A 6152-nucleotide genomic window follows, 5' to 3' on the forward strand; every position below is an offset into this window, starting at 1 on the left:
GTACGTGATGATTCCACCCATGCAATACCCCAGCGGACCCCCTCTTGATAGTACGGTGCCCTCTACGCAACTAGTCCACCGAGAAAGAAACGAAAGAACTACACCGTCTTGAAATACACTCCGAGGGGAAGAAAGCGTCTCGTGCCAGGGGAGAATCTGTGAATTATTCAAAGCACAAGATTAGTCCGCAAACATGTTGTCATCAATCATCAAAACTACCTTGAGAGAGATATGCCGTAACAATCTCCCCCTTTTTGGTGGATTGATGACAACTAGGGATTTGCGCAAGGAAAAGAAATAAACGAAGAAAACTAAGAACTACAAAATATAGACGGGCTCCCCCAGAATGTGTGCACCTAGATAGGGCAAGACACACACATTCGGATCAACACTTCCCCTATATTTTATAGTCCAACAATACTAAGCACAAGATATATGAGAGAAGAGAATAAACAGGACAAGCATGCATCTCATAATGAACTACAGTACTCTGAATAGACATAAGTAATAAGGTAGCGATAGGGAGCATATGTCTCACACCATATGTCTAGAACTTAGGTCTTACAGGCACCAAACCAAACCAAATAAAGACACCGAGAGAACACACAAGAAACCACAAGACGACTCAAAGCACGACAACAACACAAATCCCTAAACTCTCTCCCCTTTGGCAGCGAGACACCAAAAAGGGGAAAGAGTGACGCTACGACTCTAGGTGATGGGAAGAAGAAGATCTCGAACATCACATCTCTACATCTTCATCGTGGGTCGAAAACTACTCGGCATCGGAGTCGGTCCAAGGGCAATGCTGATGAATTCATTCCTCCTCTTCAGTGATCTGACCCTCAGACTCACTGGCAACTGTTGCTCCCATCTGACGCATGAGCTCCTTGCGGCGCGTCCTGGCATGCTTCTCCGCCACATGAGTCATGTACTGACCATGAGACTCCATGCAGAAAAGCTTTTTCATCTTGCGTTTAAGCTTCTGTGCCCACGGCGGTTCTGTACTAGAGGGCCCAAAGTCCTCATGATCATCAGTAGCAGCCCCACCCTCGGTCCCCATGGCAGCAGCAGCAGACGGATTGTAACGCCCGGATAATCTTGCTACAGAAATCCCACGCTAATCATGCCATGTCATCCCGATTACTGTTGCTAAACGCCCGTTAGTTCAAACCGCGTCAACTTCAAGTTTAAAATTAAAATTAATGTCGGCAATAAAAGTTTTCAAAATTTGAAACAAAAATGTTCGGTGGTTGCCAAATATTACACCGGTAATTATGGTGAGGTAAACACCTTTTTATAAAATGCCTAAATACTTTTAGATGAATTAAACAGGAAAGAAATAATAAAAGAAAGTACAAAAGGGGAAAACAAAAGAAAAGGAAAAGAGAGAGAAATCCCCCCCCTCCCTGGGCCGTGGCCCAACTGGGCCAACCCAACCGGCCCAGCCGGCCACCCCACCAGGCCGGCCCACCTCCCCTCCTACTATCCCTCCCACCGTGACCTAACCCATCCCACGATCCCCACTTCCTCTCCCCACGTCTCCCTCATCCTCCCACTCCGCCGCCACACACACGCACGCACGCACACTCGGTGGTGCGGGCACCCGAGCCGCCGCACCCCTGAGGCCGCCGCCCGCCGGCGCCGGGAACCGCCACCCACTCGCCCCCCCCTCGCTCTTCCCCCTCCTCCCCGATCCAGATCGGATCGGGGGAACGGACCCTGCGGCGACGACTGCGCCGCCCCCACGCCGCCTGGGCCGCGCCGGCACGCTCCCCCGCCGGACTGCCTCCCGCTCCGCCGCTCGTCCCCGTCGTTCCCCCCCGAACTTCTCCGAGCCCGCTGCCAGTTTCCCGGCACCCGACGTGAGGCCCTCCCTCCTTCTCCTATGCCCCACCCCGTACTGCATCACCGTGCACGCCGCTCGGGGCCGCGCCTCGCGCCCCGCCCGCTGCGCCGTTGCTGCCTTTCCCCGCACGCGCCGTCCCGCGTGCTCCGCTGGCCTCCTTGTCGCGAGCCTCGTGCGCCTCCCCCCCTGGTTGTTGCTGCTCCGGCGCGGCTCCGCCCGCGCCACCGCGCAGCCACGGCGCTCCCCGCCTCTGCTGCTCCTTCCCCGTGCGACGCGCTATCGCCTCTCCCCCTCCTGTGCCTTGTCCGCCTTGGCCTCGCCACCACTGCCTGCAGCTACTGCTGCTCCGCTGCCGTGTGCCATCTACCGCGATGGCCCGCCGCGCTACTGGTCTCGCCGCTCGTTGCCGCCCGAACGGCCTCCGGTGGCCGCCCGCGCATCGCCGCGGCCTCGCCCCGCTGCCTCACGAGCGGGCTCGACCCCGTACGGGTTGCGCCCGCTGCCCGCCCGCCTGTCGCCCGCTATTGGCCCCTGTGCCTATGGCGAACGGGGCCCACCCTGAGAACGAAAAAAAAGAGAAAAGGAATTAAAAATAAATAATAAATAAAATTATTAAGTTAATTAATTAATTAAAGGATTAATTAACTTAATTAATCTTGCTTAATTAACCTAATTAATTAACTAAACTAATCAAACCTGTTTAGTTAGCCTGAGACTATGACAGGTGGGTCCCACTGGACCCACAGACCAGCTTGACTTTGGTCAGCTGGGTTTGACCTGCTGACGTCATGGTGATGTCATGCTGACATCACCTTTCACTGTTCTGGATAATGTTCATTTTAAATAATTAAATAAATTTCAAAAATGCCTAAAACTTTGATAAATCATAGAAAATAAACCGTAGCTCAGATGAAAAAACTTTGTACATGAAAGTTGCTCAGAACGACGAGGCGAATCCGGATACGCAGCCCGTTTATCCACCACACATCCCTAGCATAGCAAACACGAAACTTTCCCCCTCCGGTTCACCGGTCCGAAAACACGAAACACCGGGGATACTTTCCCGGATGTCATCCCCCTTCACCGGTATCGCCTACTACCGCGTTAGGGCACCTCTAACGCCGTTACTTGTCATGTCATGCATCACTATGCATATGCTTGCATTATATTTATTGTTTCTTCCCCCTTTTCTCTCGCTAGACACCGGGACCGACGCCGCTGCTACCAAGTACGACTACGGAGTTGACGACCCCTCTCTCTTGCCAGAGCAACCAGGCAAGCCCCCCCCTTTGATCACCAGATATTGCCTACTCTTCTCTATACTGCTTGCATTAGAGTAGTGTAGCATGTTACTGCTTCCCGTTAATCCTATATTGATGCATAGCCTGTCCTTGCTACTACTGTTGTTACCTTTACCCGCAATCCTAATGCTTAGTATAGGATGCTAGTTTATCATCAGTGGCCCTACATTCTTGTCCGTCTGCCATGCTATACTATCGGGCCGTGATCACTCGGGAGGTGATCACGGGTATATACTATATACTTTATACATGATACATGTGGTGATTAAAGACGGGTCGGCTCGTAGGAGCACCCGCGAGTGGATCTTTGAGGCGGAGCGACAGGGCAGGTTCCGACCACCTAGGAGAGAGGTGGGCCTGGCCCTGGTCGGCGTTCGCGGATACTTAACACGCTTAACGAGTTCTGGGTATTTGATCTGAGTCTGGCCATTTGGTCTATACGCACTAACCATCTACGCGGGAGTAGTTATGGGTATCCCGGCGTCGTGGTATCAGCCGAAGCCTTCGTGACGTCAGCGACTGAGTGGCGCGCGCCGGATTGGAACGTAAGCCTGCTCTTGTATTAAGGGGGCTAGTTCTGCTTCCGGCCGCGTTCGCAACGTGCAGGTGTGCTAAGGGCGATGGGCCCAGACCCCTGTGCGCTTAGGTTTAGACCGGCGTGCTGACCTCTCTGTTGGTCTAGGTGGGGCTGCGACGTGTTGATCTTCCGAGGCCGGGCATGACCCAGGAAAGTGTGTCCGGCCAAATGGGATCGAGCGTGTTGGGGTATGTGGTGCACCCCTGCAGGGAAGTTAATCTATTCGAATAGCCGTGATCTTCGGTAACAGGACGACTTGGAGTTGTATCTTGACCTTATGACAACTAGAACCGGATACTTAATAAAACACACCCTTCCAAGTGCCAGATACAACCGGTGGTCGCTCTCTCACAGGGCGACGAGGGGAGGATCATCGGTTAGGATTATGCTATACGATGCTGCTTGGAGGACTTCAGTCTACTCTCTTCTACATGCTGCAAGACGGAGGCTGCCAGAAGCGTAGTCTTCGAAAGGACTAGCTATCCCCCTCTTATTCCGGCTTTCTGCAGTCCAGCCCACATATAATAGCCTTATTCCAGTTGATACCAATGCATACATATGTAGTGTAGCTCCTTGCTTGCGAGTACTTTGGATGAGTACTCACGGTTGCTTTCTCCCCCTTTTTCCCCCTTTCCTTTCTTCCTGTTTGTCGCAACCAGATGTTGGAGCCCAGGAGCCAGACGCCACCGTCGACGACGACTCCTACTACACCGGAGGTGCCTACTACTACGTGATGCCCGCTAACGACGACCAGGAGTAGTTAGGAGGATCCCAGGCAGGAGGCCTGCGCCTCTTTCGATCTGTATCCCAGTTTGTGCTAGCCTTCTTAAGGCAAACTTGTTTAACTTATGTCTGTACTCAGATATTGTTGCTTCCGCTGACTCGTCTATGATCGAGCTCTTGTATTCGAGCCCTCGAGGCCCCTGGCTTGTAATATGATGCTTGTATGACTTATTTTATTTGTAGAGTTGTGTTGTGATATCTTCCCGTGAGTCCTTGATCTTGATCGTACACATTTGCGTGCATGATTAGTGTACGGTCAAATCGGGGGCGTCACAAGTTGGTATCAGAGCCGACTGCCTGTAGGAACCCCCTTCCACGCTCCTTTGCCGAAGTCGAGTCTAGACATTGCAAAAACTTTTACTAACTTGTCTGTGTGCCTTACGGGCCCACGTCGCCATCGGGTGGTACTAGGATCTTTTACTCCTCGACCTTTACTCTGGGACTCTGAACTCTCTTCTACTCGGGTTAAACGAATTTACTAACTCTGACACTAGGATCCCATTACGACATTCACCCCAAAGTTGGATAAGCCCTAGTTATTCTTTAGAATTGTATTTGAACATTATCCACATTGTCATTTGACTCCTGTGAAAACATCTATGTTTCCAGATGGAACCCACGAGGCAGGTCGTGCGCCACACGACGGCCATTGGTGCCTCAGGATCACCTGCTGTGTTGGTTGAGATGATGACCTATCTGGGTTATCGCTGGCACCCTGAGTACACCGTCTATGAGGAGTATCAGGACTTCAACCAGGAGCAGTACCGTGCCATCGTCCACCTCTACTCTCGGGAGTATGACTCCACTACCGTGCTGCACACTGCTCATGGTGTTGGAGTTACTATCGATATGGCGGTCCACGATGCTGCTTATGCTGCTCTGACACGTCTTCGTGGAGAGTATCAGGAGTTGGATACCTCCCCCTTCAGGCACATTGCTATCGCATCCGATGTTGGTGCGGAGGGTTACTACACTGCTGCCTACTCCACTGTCACCCGAGAGCCCTTCTACCATCAGAACCTGGTTCTGCATGCTGATGGGCTGGATCGAGCTAACCGAGCTCTTCGCCACGGGTTGTACACCACTCGTCAGCACCTCTACCGTGCTCTGACGATGTTGCACCCCTTCGTCGGATCTGGGGAGCTGTCGCGTTCTGCTATCTACCCAGCCAGGACCGTGATGCCCCAGGGCGTCGGCTGGCCAGATGTGGGAGGCTACTCTCCTGCATTGGGTCCTCTCCTGCCACCTGCGCATCGGGTTCCGCACCAGAGTATCCGTGGGCCCCAGGCTACTCGCGTGGAGGTCTTCCCTTCGCGTCACTGCCAGCTGTCGGGCTACACCTACCTCCGCAGTACAGCATGGGACTGACGTAGACTTGCTTATTAGTGTTAGCTGCATTCGCCGCGAGCCTGTGTGCCGCCTATGATGACTTAGCCTATGTACCGAACTCCGCGTAACGAACTCTATGCTGATCTCTTTTGTAAGATATGCCGACTACTATGTAGTATCTATCATGCTACGTTCGTTGTGCATGTTTCATCATGAATGATTCTTGTTTTTACGATTCCTCAATGCTGAACTACCCCTGTTAAATATTAGCAGGATGGTTAGACCAGGTGGTCGTGGTCGTGGTGGCAACGCC

Source organism: Triticum urartu, chromosome 4A (assembly GCF_056163025.1).
Source record: "Triticum urartu cultivar PI428250 chromosome 4A, HENAU_Tu73, whole genome shotgun sequence".
Lineage (NCBI taxonomy): Eukaryota > Viridiplantae > Streptophyta > Magnoliopsida > Poales > Poaceae > Triticum > Triticum urartu.